The sequence below is a fragment of the Crinia signifera genome, chromosome 6, assembly GCF_055691185.1.
Source record: "Crinia signifera chromosome 6, ASM5569118v1, whole genome shotgun sequence".
NCBI lineage: Eukaryota > Metazoa > Chordata > Amphibia > Anura > Myobatrachidae > Crinia > Crinia signifera.
The window spans coordinates 207,962,932-207,985,256 of record NC_139222.1 but is presented as its reverse complement, the minus strand read 5'-3'; the positions used below and the strand labels follow the sequence as shown (position 1 = coordinate 207,985,256).

General features: G+C 44.3%; 1 protein-coding gene across 4 annotated transcripts in view; it reads left to right on the top strand.

Moving 5' to 3' along the window:
- Positions 1-22,325, top strand: part of GCGR (glucagon receptor) — a 62,835-nt gene that overhangs the window by 1,297 nt on the left and 39,213 nt on the right. Inside the window, exon 1 of one of the 4 annotated variants that reach the window (XM_083148717.1) lies at positions 14,565-14,616. The exons of the other annotated variants lie outside the window; for them this stretch is intronic. The gene's annotated coding sequence lies outside the window, so the exon portion shown is untranslated. Of the gene's footprint in view, positions 1-14,564; positions 14,617-22,325 lie in introns of those variants that run through there. 4 annotated transcript variants of the gene reach the window in all.

Here is a 22,325-nt window from a genome sequence, read left to right as displayed (position 1 = left end):
GTGAGGTCAGGAGTTCAGCTGCAGGAGACCAGTGCACAGAGAAGATTCACCTCTGCAGACGCTGTCTGAGCAATCTATACAGTACTTACATAAAGTGTGCTGAAGCTGCCCGATCTGCTAGCCACAGCAGTGGTCGGGACAGAATGAAGTGCTATGCAGCTGCCGGGGATCTGCTGTTTAAGCAGGAAGGCAGCTCCTGGAGATAAAAGAAGGAGCCCGGCACTTAGCGCTGGAGCAGCCCGGGCCCTTCCTTCTCTGTCTGAGGGGCAGGGCCCAGGACAGAAGTACCCACAGACCCCCCTGTTGGTAGCCCTGTTCCTACAGTGCTATTTTTCATCTAGTTGTCCCATCATGGTGTTTAGTGTTATAAGATCTCTATCTATCTATCTATCTATCTAGTATATCATGTGAGTGATGATAATGACGAAGATCAATTGTCACAAGTCCTACAAAGTGTGTGTGTGTGTATGTGCGTGTGCACCTTCCAGCCCAATCCTCATCTCCAGGCTGCAGGAAACATGGCTTATATCTGTCATGCCCAGCTATTGCTACCCCATACACTTGTGCAATTGTATTCGATGCGATATCGGGGTCGATTTCCCTTGAAGCTCACCTTTCAATAAATCGCATTGAAAAATTTTTTTGGGCATACAATTTTACAAACAATCATGTGATTTATCGAATGCCCCTTGCGATAAAAAAAAATCAGGCGGGATCGCATGATCAATTGTGATTGCATCGAATGCTGTAAAAAACTCACCAGATTATCAAAAAGATTCTGTGCACAGTGGGTGGAAGAGGATTGGCCAGGAAGTGATCAGAGATCGAAAGGAATCCAAAGTCCCAGTTAGAAAAATCGAATGCGCACAAAACAGCATTCGACCGCACGTACAATTTCGATAAATTTTATCTGCAGAACATAAGATCTTGAGACACGAGAGTCGACCAGCGTGCCCTGCATCGCATCGCATGGTACACAAAATGTGCATACAATTATTCGATTTATCGAACAGATGTGGTCTAATTGAATGATTGCATGCTATATCTCACAAGTGTATGGGCAGCATAACACAGATAATGTCTAGAGCATGATGGATATTTCAGCATGGCACCTGTATATCAGTAGCGCACGCAGGGGGGTTTCTGAGTACCCAGAAACCCCCCCAGGAGTGTCAGGACCCTAGGCTGAAAGCTGAGGGTCCCCTCTTTCCATAGGTACAAGAATTTTGAAAATCGGCCCTTGGGAACCGGAGATATCTGATTTCAAAGCAGTGGTCCCCATCCAAGCCTGTTAATTGCTATTCCCAGTCAGATATTTCAGGTTATGTCTGACTTGGAGTTTTGATGAGGGTATATTCCAAAAGCTGGGACTCTCCTCCTTTGATTGGCACTAAAAGCTTGTCTCTACTGTTCCCAGAACCAGAGATATCAGCCTTCCAGCAGCTGGTTACTGCTCCAGCTCCACACACCTGATATGTAGTTTTATATTCTTGTTGGCGGATTGCTCTGCCTCCTGAACTCTGATCCCCTAGTACCCAATACCATTTAGTAGGTGGGATTCTCTAGTTTTATTTCCATTAAAATCTAAGAAATCTATTTCTGGTAACTGGAGATATCTGCTGTCAAGCAAATTATCCTCCCACCAGAAAATTATGAATAATAAGCCCACTACCACCCTGGAAGTTATGTATCAGGGACCCTTCATTTAGCCCAATGCCCCCTTCTCCCACCCCATCTCCCACCATCTGTGCAGTAAAGGGGTAATTAGTGGAAATGACTGATCCAGGCCCTACATGCTGAGCGTTTGATATAATACCCCCTACCACCCGCGGGACATCAAAGCTGGAGGATCGGTAGGGGCCCCAATACATTGCTATGCCCAGGGGTCTACACTGCTTTTATATAATATATATATATATATATATATATATGTGTGTGTGTGTGTGTATAATTATTATTATTATTTTTATAAATTTGGTCTATCTATAATAATTTAACTGACCCGGCATATACTGGGTCACATAAGTGTCCATCTCCGTGCTTTACTCCGCCCCTCTGGAAACCCCCTTCTGAAAATCCTGCTTTTGCCACTGTATATTACTGTGTTACTGTCAGTGCACATCCACAATCAGTGACGGAACACTGGGTGGTGAGTCCAGGTGCACAAATAGAATTTGGGCCCCTCTTCTCCACCCTGACCCAAGTTTAGAATATTTAAACTGACAGGGAGAGGCAGAGTGTGACAGGGAAAAACAGTGGGTGTCAGTGTACCACAGGTAACACACTAATCTCCCAGAGGTTGTGACTTGTATAATGCAAAAGAGCTGACTTTAGATGAATAAACTTGGACACTGAATTGACACCAGTCTGGTCAGCTTCCTCATAATAAACAACTGGGTTTTTGCTACAGGCAAGTAATTGAACTTTGTGAATTAATAATGCATCTTGTAAGTAGTACACTTCCTGAGTTATGCAATGAGTTGCAGGTTACTAATCACCTCATGGCTGTAAAAATGTATTAATGTGGGTGTAAAGTGTGATACTCCAAGTGCAATACATTCAGGTGTACAAAGCTATTTACCGTAGTCTGTGAGCAAATGCAAATGTTCTACCATTTTAAAGGATTATGCAGCCACTAGGAGGCGCTCTTCTGTTGGATGATTATGGATGATATTTAAGGGGCACATGGATGATTATTATAATTATGGATGATATTTAAGGGGCACATGGCTCAAACTGTTATACCAGCTTTACATTGCAGCTTTAACACGGTATATTGCAGTTTTTTTACCGTTTTAAAACCGGGACAGCTGCAATGTGAAAGCTCCATTGTCAATTTACCGGTTACAGAATACCGGTATTTTAAAACGTGTTAAAAGCAGGATCCTACACGTTTAAAAAAGTGATGGGAGAACACGGCATTGAAACGGTAATACCCCTTTCAGACCGTACTTAAACAGGTAATATACTGTTTAAGCTATGCGGTGTGAAGGGGTTAAGGTTGTCTGCCCATTTTTAAAAAACGTTTCGGTACTTGTGAGTTATCCGGGCTGCCGATTTCTAAATCGGGTCGGATCGGGCACATCGCATCGCATCGCATGCGACCATCGGATGCGATGCGATGCGATGACCCGATTTTTCCATAGGAATCAATGTTAAAATTGACTGAGTCCATTTTAACATGGAATTCAATGGGAAAAAGGGGTCCTTTTCATACCCCTACTATCCAAGTGGGCATGGAGTTGGATATAAACCTGTGGCGAGCGTAGCGAGCCACCGAGCCCGAAGCGTTGCGAGCGGAGCGAGCCCCGCGAGGGGACACAGAATACCGTCCCCTCGCGGGGCACGCTTCGCTCGCCACGCTTCGGGCTCGGTGGCTCGCTACGCTCGCCACAGGTTTATATCCAACTCCATGCCCACTTGGATAGTAGGGGTATGAAAAGGACCCCTTTTTCCCATTGAATTCCATGTTAAAATGGACTCAGTCAATTTTAACATTGATTCCTATGGAAAAATCGGGTCATCGCATCCGATGGTCGCATGCGATGCGATGCGATATCGCATCGCATCGCATCTGATTGTATGCCTTAACTAAAGGCATACAATCAAAAAATCGGCAGCCCGGATAACTCACAAGTACCAACGTTTCAAATTACCAGGTCAATGCCATTTATGGATGTGAAACCAGCTTAAATGACTTTCCTTATCACTGGCTCTTTTCAAACCAGTGGAAATGTAGTTTTGGAAATATAGTACAACGAGATAAAGGTGATTTAAAAAAAGAAGTGGAGACAAATATAAGGCAAGCACAATTCAAGAATTAATCACAAAGCGTAGCAAAGTCTAAACCGCTGAAGGAAATGAATTTGATATGTGAGAAATAAAGCAAAAAAGGTGAAGCGCTAAAAATTGGATCAATATGGTAGTGTAAAAACAGTGTATAATTTTATTTGCTTATTGCACAATGTCTGGTGAGTTAGTGGTCACTTGATGGGTATAAAAATATTTTACACTATAGAATTACATAAAGACATCATTGAACAAAATACAAAAAAGGTTTCAAATGGAATAATAATAATAAGAGTAAAGGAATATGGGTTATACTTATGGCATGGATTCCCGTATTAAGCTGGTTTCACATTGCAAAAACCTGCTTTCAACTCGTTTTTGTAAACGTTTTTTTAAATGGGTCAAAAGCCAGGTAAACTCCATTCATACTGCATGTTGTAAAGGTATATTGCAGTTTCAATACCATTTTTGTACCTTCAGATTCAACCCGTTTCACCTATAGAAAGCCATACATTGTCATTTTAAAAGTTTTTTTCCTGCTTGTGGGCGGGGATAATGGGGGAAATTTACTAAAGGAAATTTGTAAAAAAAATAGGTGTATTTGTATCCAGAAATACACTTATTTTTGACATTTACTATCCCGAAAATACGGCAATTTGTATTGGTATTGCTAGTACATCAATACGAATACGAATTGCCGTATTTTCGGGATAGTAAATATCAAAAATAAGTGTATTTCTGGATACAAATACACCTATTTTTTGTACAAATTTCCTTTAGTAAATTTCCCCCAATGTGTGGTTATCATTTGTAGCAAATACCGTTTCTGAGCTGTTCAGACTGCAGGGAAAACGGCTCAGAAACGTGTAGGATCCTGCTTTTAACACGTTTCAAAATACCGGTATTTTGTAACCGGTAAATTGATTGTGGAGCTTTCATATTGCAGCTGGTACCGTTTTAAAGCAGTTAAAAATCGGCAATATGCCGTGTCAAAACTGCAATGTGAAAGGGGCTTATGTGTCCTTATTGGAGGTACTTGTAGTGGCTGGATTTAAACGTCCTGAGGCTGAATTTTTGTGGGGTCCATAAACCTTGCCGGATAAGTGGCGCTGGAGGGAGACAGTAGACCCGATGGATTGTGGGTATCCTCAACGATGTGCGCCCTTGTAATCCTTATTATGCAGGTGGTGGTGTCTCAATTTTAGAGATATAAGATGGTATTTTAGCCCAGTTGACGATCCAGGTGTTTGTAAGGCAAGTTTTTGCTCCAAGATCGGGTATCCAATTGCAGCAAAATAAACCCAATACAATCAGCAGGTGCTCCCTGACATGTTTCACCGTCCAACTGACAGCTTTGAAAAACATGCGAAACATGTCAGGGAGCACCTGCTGATTGTATTGGGTTTATTTGGCTGCAATTGGATACCCTATCTTGGAGCAAAAACTTGCCTTACAAACACCTGGATCGTCAACTGGGCTAAAATACCATCTTATATCTCTAAAATTGGGACACCACCACCTGCATAATAAGGATTACAAGGGCGCACATCGTTGAGGATACCCACAATCCATCGGGTCTACTATCTCCCTCCAGCACCACTTATCCGGCAAGGTTTATGGACCCCACAAAAATTCAGCCTCAGGACGTTTAAATCCAGCCACTACAAGTACCTCCAATAAGGACACTAATACGGGAATCCATGCCATAAGTATAACACATATTCCTTTACTCTTATTATTATTATTCCATTTTAAACCTTTTTGTATTTTGTTCAATTATGTCTTTATGTAATTCTACTGTGTAAAAGATTTTTATACCCATCAAGTGACCACAAACTCCCCTGATATTGTGCAATAAGCAAATAAAATTATACACTGTTTTTATACTACCATATTGATCCAATTTTTAGCGCTCCACCTTTTTTGCTTTTCTTCCATACCATATTTAGGGGTTTGACGCCCCCTAGTAGGAGCTGCTTGGCAAACCATCCTATTAGGCGCCTGTTTACTCCTAGCCGTAAGGCTATCAGTTTAGATATGTGAGAAATAGATGCATACCTCCCAACTTTTGCAGATGCCTGGGAGGGACAGGGTGCGCGCTGGAGACACGCTGCGGTTTTCGGGGGCGTGTCTTATCGGAAAGGGCCGTGGTCTATAATCGCACCGCTACAGCGAAGCCACTCCCCCATTTTTCGCCGCTGTGGGGGCATGCCCAGCAGCTCTATGAGCTGCTGGCCAGCCCCCAGCCCCTCTGCCTGCAAGAATAGACGCTGGTATGTAGATGTGATATTTATATATTTAGCATTGGGAACAGTGCACTTTCTACACTTTGCTAGTGAAATGAAGAGGGGTAATAATATGTATCTCTACATTGAGTACTTTATGCCAGCTTGATCTGGAGATTTTTGTGTGGCTGTATGAAATACTATAACCAGGTGGAGTGTTAAACAGTAATATAGCTCTCCCCTTGATGTAATTCTCTGTAATCTTATGTGTGATGTTTGCTAAAACTCAGGTTCCTCTGTGAAACCAACTGCAGAAGAACTGTCAGATACTGGTGGGGAAAGGGGAGTCATAAGCTGTGTACACACGCTTACATTTTTCCCTGTTTTCAATTTGATTTTGCTTATAGAAGCAAAATCAAATCCACATCCAATGGTTTTTGTGTCACTTTCGATCTACATTCGATTTGATGCGCGCTCCCGTTTTCACAAAATTGAACAGAAAAATCTACTGTGCAGCCAAGGAAATATCAAATTCGTTCTATTAAATCGAATGTGTACAATGTAATAAGTTAATTTTCAACCAAGAGCCCATCTGTGTGTAGTTTATATGTTTCCTCCAGGTGTTTTTGTGGGCTTCCTTCTGGGTGTGGATCGTTAGGTCTACAACAACTAGGTCGATCAAGCATAGGGTTGACACCACTAGGTCGACAGGCAGCAAGGTCGACATGGGTCTAGGTCGACACAAGCATTGGGTTGACATGGGCAAAGTCGACAGTCAAAAGGTCGACATGGGGTTTTTCGCTTTTTTACCTAAACGTCAACACAGTCGACATGGACACAGTTTCAAGTGCACCGCATCCCCTCGCATCGCATGCTTCACTCGCAATGGTTCGGGCACGGTACCTCGCTGCGCTCGGCACACTATTTTATTCTCCCACCACGCCCTAGTGGATGGTGGGGCATGAAATACCGCCTGTCGGCACGTCGCTCAATTTTTTTTGAAAACCCCATGTCGACCTTTTGACTGTTGACCTAGCCCATGTCGACATAATGCTTGTGTCTACCTAATGACCTGTCAACCTTGTTGCCTGTCGACCTAGTGGTGTCGACCCAATGCTTGTCGACCTAGTTTCTGTAGACCTAATGACCGTATCCCTTCCATAGTCAAAAACGGGAAGGAAGATTAAGTCAAGAGGTGTTCAAGATTAAGGTCCCAGGAGGGATCAAGACATGGGGCCGGCTTCAGACCCGATTGCTGTGCTGCGAATTTGCAGTCTGAGCGATTATTGAAGGAATGCGCATGTGCCCGGAGCATAGTGCGCATGCGCAAGACCTCCTTAGGTAAAATCCAGCATCTTCTTTATTTGCTGAATGATGGTAAGGTGAAAGGCATGCGGCCGTCATTTGTGGGTGGCACCCAGCTGTTTAATGGGCGTGTCCTGGAAAAACATGGGCGTGGACAGGCAATTTCAGGGAGGGCTTCTGACGTCGGCTGTTCTATTTCATCGCAGCCGCTGAGTAAATCCAGGCTACTCTGACACTGCACACAGTGGAGAAATCATTTGATAGTGAGTGTGCTGCAAATGGATTTGCCAATTTTCGCTGAGCTGCAACATTATCATAGCCCATTCACTGGCTTCCACCGGGGCGGGGGCTGGGTGGCGGTGGCTATGTGATCGCAGCCCTGCAATCGGGTCTGAATCAGGCTCATGGATGTTATAACAAAACACCACAAGCTGATATTGAGCGCTGATTGTATATTCTGTACTGTTGCTGAACCATAAGGGGAATTACCAAAACCCCTCACAGTATATGCACAAGAAAAAAAGGGGAGTAGGAACAGCACTGTACTGAATATAAAAATATTTAATTAAGAATTACAATTATACATGTTATCACAGTCAATAATAGACAGACAAGACTTACACACATATAACACAAAGAACTCCCCCTATAACTGGTGCTGGTTAAACTTTGTTAGTTCAATATGCAATTGCAGGTTTTTTGCTCATATGCAGAGCCAGTTAGTAGGTTAGTACTGAGTTCAGTCCCCACAGAAATGTGCACATTTATCGTGGTATACTTATTTGTAATCCAGGGGTCAAGTGGATGGCTTGTAGGCAATGGTGAGTTTCTCCGACCTTCAGCACTCGGTCATATCCGAGAATCAATCATCAGCCCGATGTTATTGGCAGCCTCAGTGTCCCCTCTCAACGCGTTTCTCCGCCTTGGTGTCCTCTCAGCGGCTTCCTCAGGAGAAGTATTACTTCATGGATGTTATGGTTGTATTAATGAATGCCTGTCCTTTAGCAGCTTATTTGCAATACAGACTAGATGGTGGAATCTGGATGTGATAATGTGAATGCAGAGACTTATGTATATTGTGTATATATATATATATATATATATATATATGTATATTTTTTCATGGTTTAGGTGTGTACGCATCTTGGTTTCCTGGATAACGGGTAACTAGAGATGATGTCATTGGATTGCACTCCGGTCAGGTGTGAGGTCCCGCGTCCGGAAGTGCTTTGTGCACAGTGGGTTTAGGTGATGGAGTTGTTAGTGTACACATCTTGGTTTCCTGGATAACGGGTAACTAGAGATGACGTCATTGGATTGCGCTCCGGTCAGGTGTGAGGTCCCGCGTCCAGAAGTGCTTTGTGCACAGTGGGTTTAGGTGATGGAGTTGTTAGTGTACACATCTTGGTTTCCTGGATAACGGGTAACTAGAGATGACGTCATTGGATTGCGCTCCGGTCAGGTGTGAGGTCCCGCGTCCGGAAGTGCTTTGTGCACAGTGGGTTTAGGTGATGGAGTTGTTAGTGTACACATCTTGGTTTCCTGGATAACGGGTAACTAGAGATGACGTCATTGGATTGCGCTCCGGTCAGGTGTGAGGTCCCGCGTCCGGAAGTGCTTTGTGCACAATGGGTTTAGGTGGTGGAGTTGTTAGTGTACACATCTTGGTTTCCTGGACAACGGGTAACTAGAGATGACGTCCCAGTTACTTATTGACTAAATGGACTTTTGATACAACAATCCCCATCACTATGTACAAGTTGGCCATTTATTGGGTATAATAAAAAATTTGCATTATCATAGGTGATATGTCATGTTTTCATTGATGATAAGCGTTTTTGTTCCTTTATATATCAAACCCATTGACAATATGATCTCAGGCTGCTGATAATAAAAATGTAGTTCTTTGACATACACCATGTTCTTGTAGACAACATTGTAAGCACAACTTAGTTACTGATGGTTTTCTGAAATAGCATTCTGTTTGGAACAAAAGAAAACTCTGAGAGGAGGTAGAGCTTTAACCTTGCCGTAAAATCTCACATCCATCTGTTGGCTGCTGCTCTCTTATACATAGATCATATCTTTCAACATTCTGACTCAGCGGACACACCTAAAATCACGACTACCCCCACAATTGTGACACTACTGTAAAAGACACATACCCTTCACTACTGGAATTCAAATCAAACTCCAACAAACTCACTTTCTTATTACTTTCTTTTCTGTATGCATCCTACACATGGGACGACTGAGCCTCTGTGCTGAGCTATACCAGGGTTGCCAACCCTCCCGGAATGGCCGGGAGGATCCTGAAAATCGGGTCCCCCTCCCGGCCCCCAGAAAGGTGGGCCACCCTCTCGGATTCCGGCAGACCTCCTTCCGCCCCTAACATACCTGGTTGTAGAAGCTTGAAACAGCTTTTCGGCGGAAGGGGCGGGGCTAAATACGCTAATCGCACATATTTAGCCCCGCCCCCTCACCGGAGACCCGCATATTGCGTGATTTGCATTACTGGGGGCAGGGACTGATGATGTCTCAGGCCTGCCCCCAGAAGTGATGCTGGCTTCTCCCGGAGAGGAGACTGTGAAAGTCGGCAACCCTGCGCTATACTGCTTAGCACAGAACGCTCAGCACACAGCGATGCACCAGCGATGTGGGCTGATTGATCTGGCATGGCCAGTTTTCACTGGTGATTAATAGATTTAGGGGGGTATTCAATCTGTATGGAAATGGTGGCATCAGCCTATTCAATGCTACCATTTCCAATAGCATTAAAGGCTTTCAGATTCTGCTTTTTTTTAAGTCGAATCTGAATTGTCAAAAACAAAATGTGGCTTTTCCAACACTTGGAATATTGAATATTGAATGTCGAGTTACAGTGGGGACTGGTCAAAAACGTCTGCGACACGCAGGACCAGGATTTATTCAGATCGCTTAGAAAAAGGGCTACAATCGCCCTGTGTGTATGCCGCATTAGATGTATTTCTTAGAATCCAAATCCTCTACGTTTCATAGAGCTCTCTTAAGCGTTGCATTTGCTAAATATATCATCTGATGTACATATTGATTATATGATTCCCTGAAATTTGCTGGCACTGCAAAAATAAAAATTTAAAAATGAGCTTGTAGAATATATAGAACATATGACTAATATAAAATAATTTTAACAATCATTTAGTAACCAAAAAAAGAGCAGGCCCACAATGCTTCTGTATGTGCACAGTTGTAAGGATTATTATTAACTTTTATTTTTAAAGCACCACAAAGTTTCTGTAGCCCCGTACTTGGTATATACACTGTTACAGCAAAACATGCATATCAATGGTACCCGAACTGTAGGTGACTTGGAATAACACACACAGGGCCGGCTCTACCATTAGGCATATTTAGGCAGCTGCCTAGGGCGCCAGGATCTGGGAGGCACCACCAAATCAGCCTATCAAAAAATCATTGATGTCTATGAGGATCCTTGTTGTACTTAATGCGGGTGGCTGCTGTTGAACTTCTAAAACCTTACCTCCATACTTTTACTTGAGGCATACATCCCTACCTTGCTGCCCCCTCCTCCTTGGCTGCAAAAGGAGGCCTCCTGGGAAAGCAGGAAGGACCAACAAATTTTTTTAAGAGCCTCCCTGCCATTCTGGAATGTTAGGCAAGTATGCCTTAAGGGGTTGGAAAGTGGGTATTGGTGGCAGTATGGGCGGGGAGGGGGGGTTGTGCAATAGGTTGGAATTTTGCCTAGGGTGCTGAGAAGCCTTACACCGGCCCTGAACACACAGCAATAAACCCGAATAACTAGAAGAATATGTCCTAGATGCTAGGTTTGGGAAACTCAGTGTGAATGGCATGTAAGTGTAGGTGATACAATGAGAGGGGTAGTCAGCTCGGGAGCCAAATGACTAGCCGACAGTCGGGATTCTAATGATTGTTTCTCCAACATCAGAATCCCGATTGTCAGGAGCCCGACAGTCAGAATCCCAACTTACACGGGCTATTTTCTCTTGTGGGGGTCCACGGCTCCCATAGAGGGAGAATAGAGTAGGTGGCAAGCACAGTGAGCCTGAAAGGGGCTTCAATATGCTCACCCCCCCCTCCTGGCAGTTGGGATTCTGATGTCAGGGAAAAGACCTTCGGAATCCCGACTGTAGGAGATTTATACCGTACCCAGTCAATTTAGCACTCACTGGGCATGTACCTAATGAAGGGTGAGCACACAAACCAGTCTCAGGAAGGGACTAGGCGACCAGGGGCACTGGAAGTTAGGACAGCTTAAATGCTAAGAAGTGTGAACAGCTGAAGTATGAAGTGGGTGAAGTGACAGATGGGAGAAGAGTATAGATTTACTAGGAGGGAGGAATAAAAACGTAAGCCTTGAGTGAGTGTTTGAACCTTTTGAGACTCACAGAAAGTCTGCCTTGGGCCCTGATTCTGGTTGACTTGGTAAGCTGTGAAGCTCGCAGCTTACTGAGTCCCAGAGTGCCTGCCTTGCCAAATCGCCGCCCCCAGCCACTGCCGTATCCCCTCGCAATGAGAGGGGATGTGTCACGGAAATTCATCCCCTCACATGTGCCCACTGCTGGAGAAACCAGTCAATGGTCCCCGACATGTGACATCAGCAGCCCGCCCCCATGGGATTGCCCAGCGTTTCATGTGAATGCCCATGAAACTGGGCATTCCCATGGGCGACACACGACTCCATGCCCCCGGCCCGCATCGGTCCGTGTAAAAGGATCAGAGACTATGCAAGTGGCCAAGTCCGTTTGCCCAAGGACTCTGAACATGGGAATAAATCATAATGCACAGGAAAAAAACATCGCTCCCCCGTGCCAACGCGCAGGGGAGTGAATGACTCAGAATGACCCCCTTTGTGTATAAGAGAAGGTGAGCATTAAAGGAAGTAAAAGAGTGGATTGGAGGGAGTTTGGACAAATGAGGCTGGAGATATAGGAGTCCATAGTGCTTTGAGAATACATTGCAAGATGCACCCCCATTTTCCCAATCTATAGATCTGCACCCAATCTTAAAGCTTAAATGGACATTGCAGAAAGAAAGAGTGGTCACTTAAAAATTCATTGTTTTAGGACCACCACCCATCCCATGCACATAATAACTTCTACCTGCTCCCAAACATTTCTAAGCTTAGCTTCTTAAGCGTTTTAGAATACAAGAAAAAAAATCTAATTTTAGGGTTCCTAATTTTTACTCAAAGATCTAGAACGCCTATGATCTACCCAACGCTTCACACCAGACTGCATCTATTTACAATTGTACAATGTGTGGGTTTCTTGCATCATGCAGAGGCTCTTGCAGTGCTATGTGTATGTAAAATGCGCACAACTGGTGAAGATTGTGGTACGATAACCTTTTTGCTAGAACAAACATTGATGGTACTCTGGGGTTTTGATGACAAATGTAGTTTACATTTATGTGGTTTTCTGTATGGGCTTACCTATATCTTGACTATTTCTCAGTAAAGAGATGTATGATTTGGAGTCTGCTTAGAATTAATTAAATATCAATTTAATAAGTCTATAATAAGGCCATCGTAATTTACAGTATTCTGCTAGAAGTAGCTATCTGATGCCCCTTTCAGACCGCACTTTTAAAACGGTATATTGCCGTTTTTTTACCGTTTTAAAACGGTAATGTGTGCGGTCTGAAAGGTCCAGTCCCACTTAACCGGTTAGAAAATGCCGTTTTTTCTAACCGGTTAAAATGCAGGGTCCTACCCGTTTCTGAACCGGTATTTTAGTGCAAAAATCGGCTCAGAAACGGTATTTAGGACCCAGCCAATGAGCTGGGTCCTAAATTCAGCACAGTGAATACTTAATGAGCGCTCATTAAGTATTCACAGCACTGGAGCCCCCCCGCGCGTGTCGACACCCCCCGCGCGCGTGTCGACGCCCCCCGCGCGTGTCGACGCCCCCCCGCGTGTCGACCCCCCCGCGCGTGTCGGCGCCCCCCGTGTCGACTTACCCCGTGCCGGTATCTCCGTTGTGGTTCCCGGCACTGCAGCTCAGTATGCTCGGAAAGCACTTATGAAAAAAGTGTCTTTCAGAAAATGGCTGCCCCCATACGGAAGACAGTTTTTTTAAACTGGGTTTCCTATGGGGCAGCCATTTTCTGGAAGACACTTTTTTCATAAGTGCTTTCCGAGCATACTGAGCTGCAGTCCACAACGGAGGTACCGGCACGGGGTAAGTCGACAGGGGGGGGGGGGGGGGGGGGGCCGCCGACACGCGCGGGGGGGGGGGGGCGCCGACACGCGCGGGGGGGCGGCGACATGCGCGGGGGGCGTCGACATGCTCTCGGTCGACACGCGAGGGGGGGGGGGAAGCTGCACGGAGGGGAGTGCTGAAGGCTGCACTGGCTTTGACCCTGTATTTGGAAAGTTTCCAAAAACGGGTCTGCCAGTGTCAAAAAATCGGCACTTAAACGGTAATATACCGTTTAAGTGCTGCGGTCTGAAAGGGGTTTTATCTGGCAGACCCGTTTTTGGAAACGTTTCCAAATACAGGGTCAAAGCCAGTTATGCGGTCTGAAAGCAGCATGAATGGTTGCTAATGGTTGCAGCACATATTTGAAACTCTTTGCGCTATGCTATTCCCTTATTATGTCCAGTCTGATCGGAGAACCCTTCTATGCTATTGAAATATACAGTTTTTTTACATATACTAGCAGGGATGTTCTAACCTGAAGTTTTATCAAGGTAAGTGTGGACCAATTATAAATGGAGGGAAAGCTACTGTGTAGTACAATCTTACAGATAAGATCGTAATAAGTAGTCATCTAATGTTTTTCTCTTGGGACTGACAAATATTACAGCTAAAGTGAGTCTGTGGTTTGTTAGCTTTGTACATGTGAAGGCAGTTTAGCACCACGACGGGCCTGAGCACACAGGGATACAAACTTCAGGGTGCCAACAAAGCTGCAGGTGATTGCCGTACCCTGTAGCTAGTATGTTGTAATGCTGGTTATTTAATTTTTGACTTGGACAGCGCAGTATGTGTTGGGTGTGATTGTATAGTATTTTGAAGGGATGGTTACTTGAGATTGGTAACATTTTGCCATGAGCTTTCTTCTAACTTGGGGGCAGATGTATTAAGCCTGGAGAAGAGATAAAGTGGAGATAAAGTGAAAGGAGATAAAGCAACAGCCAATAAACTGTGTTTGAAAATGACAGTTGGGGGTTGATTGGCTGGTGCTTTATCCCCAGTTTATCTCTTCTCCAGGCTTAATACATCTGCCCCTTGTTGTCAATTTTGCCTTAACATTTGAAACAGTTGAAGAACGGGTAAGCTACTAGTGAGTTACTAAAATCTACTAGATCAGGGAGTTTCTCCATAAATTTTACTTCTATGTTACTCATTTTAATTATTTTCCTCTATCCTACTATTTGTGTTTTGTACTCTACACATTTTCTTTCAGTGTATCCAAAACAACATGCTTTAGATTAGGTGCAAACTGGTCTCTTGTGATATTCTTACCCTTGCTGGTGTTTGGGTTTACTCAACAACGGTAGGGCTTACTTATTGAGGGCATCTAGGAGTCAACCATGCTGAAAATCCCTTCTTGACCTTATTGTCTCAGTGTGGTTCCTTTACTGCTGGCGTTCACTGGCCTCTGCCCTTCGCTCTAGCGTCTGAAACAACTGTTAGTATTCTAGTGCCAGAAGCCATGTTTCCACTGAACAAACACACAAAGTGCAGGTAGAGGACGGGGGAGCTATTAAGGGACGTTCCGTGTTGGCCTGACAGTAGGAAACTGTTGTTTTCCTCCATAATCTGCTTGGAATGTGTACTGAACTTGGATCCTCACTCTAGTGGCTCCCTACAGGTGTCCTGGCTTCATGTTTTGGTTTTTGGGAGCTAAAGATATTGAGAGGTCACAGGTCAATAAATCTGAAAACTCATGGGTAATTATTTAGCAATTAGGAATGTTTCCTGTGTGCGCTTAGGAAGGTAATGGCTTACACTGTGACCTTCTGGTGAGTCTGGAGACTGGGTACAAAGCATATTCTTTCTGTGTAGAACTGCCCATCTGTCTGGAGACGCTCACAGTGTGATCTGGCTTGAGCTGGCCTTGGAATGCTACTCCTGAGGGTGTATTAGAACAATATTACATGTGTCTATGTTCAGCCAAAATGATAAATCTTTCTAGCCGGATTAGACATAGAAATGTGAAAGCGTTTAATCTGCCCAATGAACAAGTCTTTTGTTTTGTTTTGTTGTATCACGTAAACACAGATCAAATGCCCAAATCAGATTAAAATACAGACCTCACTTACAGCCCCGTGCCCTACATTATATGCACAGTGCTGTACTGACGTACTCTGTCAGGAGTTTAGGTATATGTCAGGGATTGTGGACACATTCTCAAGATTATTCATTCCTTAGTCCATGTTCCTTACTCTTCTAGTGTGATTAGCAGGGGCGTAACTTGATATTCGTAGGCCCCATAGCAAAAGTTTGTGGGGTTCCCCTATTTAGCAACAGATGGTGTTAAATGTATGTAAAACATATTACTTAGACAGTAAAGATGGGACCCCTTCGGCCGTGGGCCCCATAGCAGCTGTACCCCCTGCACCTATAGTAGCATAGGTGAATCTAAGGTGTGGTCTGAGGGTGCACCTGACCACCTTTTAGATCCGTCTGCTGATAGTGAGGCACATGATGGCAGCGGCCCCTTTGGTGCGTGCTGCAAAGCCGTGCAAGGGTACCTGGCCTTCTGCTGCAGTACTTGCATGAAGGACCACAAATTAGCACATTTCTAGATTCACCAGTGTATAGTAGTTACGCCCTTGGTGATTAATTTATTCTATTTTATTACGGATATTGTACCTGATTCAGACTTGCGATAAGTTGGCCGCCACCCAGACAGAAAGAAAACCTGCCCTGTGAAAACTGCAAGTGTATTCTGAAAATAATGCTATCCTGTTGCACAGCCATACGCAATTCATGAACCATCAAATTTGATTTTTCCAATTTGTGCAAATGTTAGTAAGTCTGACCTTTCCACAACTCTAGGACAGAAACAGGCTGACCGATGTCACAGACCCTCCCTTAAAACGCCTGGGCACCAGGGTTGCCAGATTATTTCTAGCACATACTGTATGAATTAAACAGGTTCTTGACTGCTCATCGGATGTAATGACAGTTGGTATGAACTCTGACACCTCCCAACCATACCAACTGTCATTACATCTGATGAGCCGTCAAGAATCTATGTAAAGATGCCATACATGTAACAATTATTGTATACAATATTGTTTACAATATCAATCGCATCTCGGTTTTGCGACGAGATGAGATCTAGTACAAAAAGTATGTGCAGCATGAGATGCGATGAGATGCGATATTGTATACAATATACATGGAAATATACATTTCCGGGTTTTTGTTCCCACCAGATAGATCAGACAGAAAAATTCTGTACAAGTGTACGCACCTTTAGATTTGGGTGTTATTTTGTTTCTGTGCAGGGAAAAAACTGCCTGCACATATAATCTAGCCTTTCAACTATGATTAAGACAATTAAAGGATTTATTCTAATTGTTATTCAATTATTGTTTTATGGATTTTTATCAAAATGAAAAAAAAAATTGTTTGTATTCGAGTGAAAACGTTGACACATGTCGACTTGTGTAGATTGAGTGTGCTGCTGTTTAAAGTATATGAAAACACTTACTGAATGTGTGTAAATGGTTACCAAATAACTACCTTGGCATATATAAGCAGGTCTTAAAAAGATCTTAACTAAAATGAAACCAACCTTTACATGTAGAGAAGTGTAGAAAGATATGCTTCCAATGTGTTTGAGTGCTGTGTGTGGCTTGCAGGTAGTGAAATAATGCTTTGGACTTAATAGACTGCAGCATTGCTTATTACATTCAGGTGTATGTGTTTGAGTAGTAATCAGCGTTAATTAGCAGACCCAGCCGTCCGCTCTCATGCCTTATCTGTAGGGGTGGTCTGGAGGTGGCGGTGGCAGCCGCCTGTTTTGTGTCCGAAATGCACGTTGCTTTCGCCGATCGAGCGGTTGTAGCAGCGTACATTTTTTGTGCACACCCCCGTGTACGCCCATGTTTACGCCCAGTTTTCCTCATTATTTAGGCCGCTCCCCTCAACACGCCCCTATGCCACCCACAATGACCGTACTCTTGCGGACAGGTTTTTTCGCATGGAAAGAACCGTCCGTGAGCGTTGTGGAGTCGTCGTGCCTGCACATTGCGGAAGGTACGCATGCGCAGATAAAAAAAAACCACGGAACGTACGCTTACGGCCCAGCCGCCCAAACCAGAATAAACCCCATAGAGAGGGCAGCCAAGACTATATAGTGCAGATCTGCACTATATAGTCTAAATTGTGCCACTCTGTGCGATCTGATTGCATCGGGACTCGCATAGCATGGCATATCGCCCCCGTGTGTACAAACCATTACATTTGGGTGGGGTGTGTTGAAACTGAAATCTAAATAGCAGTGTAAACATAATGCAGCCAGTATTTACCCTGCACAGAAACAAAATAACTCACACAAATCTCTCTGCACATGTTATATCTGCCCCCCTGCAGTGCACATGGTTTTGCCCATTTTGAGAACAAATTTGAACTGCGATCAGAAATAAATAAGGGCCAATGTCTGCAGTTGTATTGCTCCTACACATTATGCCCACAGTTGTAGTTCTCCTTTCACTATGGCCATGGTTGCAGTGCCCCTTTCTCTATGCCCACAGTAATACAGCCCCTTACACTATGCCCACAGTAGTATTGCCCCTTATATTATGCCCACAGTAATATAGCCCCTTACATTATGCCCACAGTAGTATTGCCCCTTACATTATGCCCACAGACAGTAATAATGACAGCAACCAGGAATTGTTTAAGTGCCAGTGTCCAGGACAGCACTACACATTACAGTGAAGATACTCCAAATAAACTACAGCTCCCTAAAAGCTGTAGTTTATTTCATGTTCCTTCACTGTGCAGTGCCAGATACAGGCACCAATAACACTTCCTTGTTGCTGTGTGTCTCCGAGGACGGGCAGGAACTACCCAGAGGCAGACAATCTAGCATGCTGCTGGGCCTGGTACCCTCCTCTATGTGGCGCCTTACTCAGTTATGTACCCAGCTTATGCCTAATACCAGTCCCAAGTACAATTCTATGGGCAAAATGCATCACTCATCCCATTTTGAATGCAGTACACCCAGGGCTTAGAGTGGTCCTGGAGAGGTGACAAAACTCATTTCCCACGCCTTCCTAATTCCTCCCCCCATTAGGCGGGCCAGTGGTAGGGTTTTTTGCACCGGTTTGCAAATTATAATGCTTTGCTATGAGAATTACTGTGCAGGGCCAAAGTGGAAGTTGAACTAGTTCCACACATTATGCAATGCTATCTATAAATTTAAATTTTTATATTAACAGCATTTATATATCGCAGCAAATTCCGTTGCGCTTTACAACAGTACAAACAGATAAAACAAAATTCGCTAATGGTAGGTAGCAAGCCCATGCTCACAAGCTTACAATCTGTAGATGGCATTGCCTAACGATAGAAGCTCCAGTTTGTTTTGCATTCCTGAGCTTACAACATATGTGAAATGCTGTGAAACCTAAGAAAAATGGCAGCTTTCTAGGTTTTAACCTCATATTGCGCTAAGCAACAGTCAGTGTCACTGCTTATTACAACAATTCAGATTATTAGTTGTGTCCAGTCTACCGCTGACCAGCACGGATGGGGGGGGGGGGGGGGGGGCAGTGGGAGCCAGCCACAGATTACCGCTGACCAGCATGCGGCCGCCCCCCGTCGATCATATCCATGGGTAGGCTCCAAGAGGGGGGAGTGCAGGCACTGCCCGCCACAGATTGCAGCTGACAATCAGCGAGGGGGTGGGAGCTTGCAGTGGGTGCCATCCGCAGATTAGCGCTGATGCATGGCTGGCTCCAGGGAGGGGCGGAGGTACGGCTCACCTGCTGCTCCCTGCTGGCAGGATGAATAGCTGCTGGTACTTGGGCTTGGCAGCTGCTTTCTTCTTCCTGCTCTCCTCGGGTGGGAGCTTTCCTGCTGCTTCTCAGTACCACCCTCCAGTGGCCGGCGCCCTAGGAAAATGCCTAAAGCTGCCTAGTGGTGGCGCCAGCCCTGAGTGTAATGTAACATCCCAAAGGGGACACCATAGAGCAGTGTTTTTCAACCACTAATGTGCCTTATGCTGTTCTCGAGTGCCCCCAGATCTAGAGATGCCCAATCCATTATACAGCCACCACCAGTTTGAATGTTATTTACTGGTCTCTTCTTTTCATGTAAAGGGCCAATGTATTTTATTTTTGTTACCTGTGGGGACCAGTGTGATTGTTAATTATATGGGGCCAATAGGTTTGTTTTTTTCCTGTGTGGGCCAATGTGTTTTGCCCTGTGGCGTTCTCATGGTGTGCCTTGGCAATTTTAAATTATATTTAGTGTGCCGCAAGGTAAAAAGGTTGGAAGTCACTGCCATAGAGAGACTAGTAAAGATACATGGGCATTTAAAAAAATGACACTGTACATAAATCTTTAGCTCAGTCTGCATGAGCCGATAGCACACATTTACACATAATTAACTGAAGAAGAGCCACTATAGTATCTGACAATAATGTATGCTATAGGTGGCTGTTTTTGATGGGTGGGGCTTCTGTACCTAAGTAGCAATGGCGGATCCCAGAGGTAGGGCCAATGATATCACATCATCTCAACCTCAACATGTTAGGCACAGAGCCACTAGCCATGCCCCCGTAGCATCGAACAGGTGGCATGGCCTTGCGGGAGGGTTGCGAGCATAGGCCACGCCCCTCATTCTATTGTACAATGTCCCTCTTTCTATTCTACCAAAGTTGGGAGGTATGCATTACACAATAGAGTAACTGAATGACATGTCATATACAAAATAAAGACTAGTGTCCTGGCAGTGATATTAATAAAGTCATATACAGGTCGAGTATCCCGTATCCGAATATCCGTTATCCTAATTATTACGAAAACCAGACATTCCAGAAAGTGAAATTTTTTTTTTTTTTACTAAAAACTCACTGGGGACATTTGTAACAGCATCACTGGGGACATGATATGTAACTGGCACTATATATGTGCAACAGTGGCGTGCGGTGGGGTGAGGCAGGTGAGGCACTGCCTTTCCTGTCATATTAACGTATACGCCAGAGTTTTGAATTTTTAAAATATGTCAAAAATACAAATAAAATATAAAAAAATTCTTATTTTTATTATTCTAATAATTTTCATAGTCAAAACTCTGGAGAAAAAGTCTATGGCAGGTGAGGCAGTGCTTCACCTGGCTATCTTTTCGGCACATCTCTTATCAAAACTCATCGAATCTCCAGCAGTGTATTCTGCTGCACATGTGTATAATGCCAGCATGTACCCCATGGATTATATATTGTGTGCAAATATGGCTCTGTTACTTGCCAGGGACTCCTCAGCCATTTACCTCACCGCACGTCCCTGATGTGCAAGACAATGATTGCTTGGCATTCAAATTCAGTGCTGAGATAGTACACACATTTTGTTTCACGTTTTGAAACCTTGTTTTTTGAACAAATAAAATATATTTGTGTGTATTTTATGTGGTAATAAAATATATTTGTGTGTATATTATGTGTTTATACAGCATAAATGCAAGATACTTCAAAATACATCATTGAAATATAAAAATATTCCGAAATACGGAATAATCCGTTATCCAAAATTCTCCTGGTCCCGAGCATTTTGGATAAGGGATACTCAACCTGTATTCCATATAAAATGTAGTCAAATATAAAACTCCAGCACAGCTGTTACGTACCCCTTAAAAATGAAATGGGATTATACTTTCCTACAGAAGTCCAAATGGACATTTCATTTATTACTCCAGTGAGTGGAACTTGATATTATCCAGCTGCAGCACTAATGATTTAAGTGCTATCACCTGGAAAGTCATTAATCAGCCAATCAGAAGTGGCTAGATAGAGTAAAGGTGTGTACACACGGGAGCAATATTGTGTGAAATCGCTGGAAATATGGTCGCTGAGCGACCATATTGCCAGTGATTTGGAGCGCAGCTGGCGATAAATCGCCAGCTGCGCGCTCCCGTGTGCACTGCCTAATGGTCGCTGGTCGCAGGAGCATGCTCCTGCAACCAGCGGCTTTCCCCGCGATCGCTGTGCCTGGAGGTCAGCGCCGGGGAGATCAGCATTGATCTCCCCAGCCCCGTGCGGCTGCTCCCTCCCTCCTCCCATCAAAGTGACAGCAGCAGCGTCTGCTGCTGCTGCGCTCCCCCTCCGCCCCGTAGCAGTGTCACCTTTTCATCGCTGATGAAAAGGAGACACTGAGCAATATGATTGCTGGGGATATATTGCTAGCAATATATCCCCAGCAATCATATTTCCCCGTGTGTACACAGCATAAAAGGCATATTTTTGTATGTGTTTTCTCCTTATTCTGTTGCTGTATTGTGAAGATGACCTTACTCAGTTTATGCTTACCCAAACCCATTTCACCTATTTAGGCATAAAGAGATGGAAGTATGCAAATAGTTTGTGCCCAATATGCAATATGGAAATGCAGATCTTAAAACTAAAATGAACAAAATATTTAATCCATTCAACTCAGAATGAGATGCATGCTATCTGTCCATTACGGATAATGCATTACTGTCTCACATAATCATGGAGTTGATTACCACCATGGCCCTAACATAGAATTTGAATTTGACGGCAGATAAGAACCACTTGGCCCATCGGATTCAGTATTGAATCCTGGCGGTCGGGATCCCGGCGTTCAGAATCCCGACGCCGGAATCCCGACAGCCGAAATGCCGACAAGGGGGGGACGTGGATCGCCCCCCCTTGCGGGCTCGCTGCGCTCGCCACGCAGCGGGCCCGGTGCCTCGCTACGCTCGGCACACTAATTTATTCTCCCTCCAGGGGTGTCGTGGACACCCCAGGAGGGAGAAAGTGTCGGCATTTCGGCGGTCGGG